Source organism: Odontomachus brunneus, unplaced genomic scaffold, assembly GCF_010583005.1.
Source record: "Odontomachus brunneus isolate Ranch 3 - 2012 unplaced genomic scaffold, Obru_v1 Obru_scaffold_094, whole genome shotgun sequence".
Classification (NCBI taxonomy): Eukaryota; Metazoa; Arthropoda; class Insecta; order Hymenoptera; family Formicidae; genus Odontomachus; species Odontomachus brunneus.
The window spans coordinates 850330-850882 of record NW_022639544.1 but is presented as its reverse complement, the minus strand read 5'-3'; positions in this window follow the sequence as shown (position 1 = coordinate 850882).

Below are 553 nucleotides of genomic sequence, written 5' to 3'. Positions count from 1 at the left end.
AACTGGAGTTCCGCAATAAATCGGAGCTCCAGTGCGGAAGGGCGGTGTATCGCGGTGTTCCGCAGGGGTCCGTGTTAGGACCCCTACTGTGGAACATCGCATACGATCAAGTCCTCCGTCTTGCCCTCCCCCCCCGGCTGCACCGTCGTCTGCTACGCTGACGACACGATGGTGCTGGCCGGGGGCTGGGGCTGGCGGGACGCACTCGAGATGGGACGTCTGGCGGTGGACCAGGTGGTAAGCTCCCTAAGTAGAATGGGCCTGAAGGTGGCCCCCCTTAAATTGGAGGTCATGTTTATGACGGCTCCAGGGGGGCCCCACCTAAGGCCCGAATCCGGATTGACGGTGTATCCGTGAGGGCGGGTCCCACGATTAAATATCTGGGACTCGTCCTGGATGGCACATGGGGGTTCCAGAAGCACTTCGAGCTTCTGGCCCCCAAATTGGGCAGGGTGGCCAATATGTTGGGAGGCCTCCTGCCCAATCTCGGCGGCCCAAAAAGGAAGGCACGGCGGCTATATGCTGGCGTCGTTCACTCTATGGCCCTTTACGG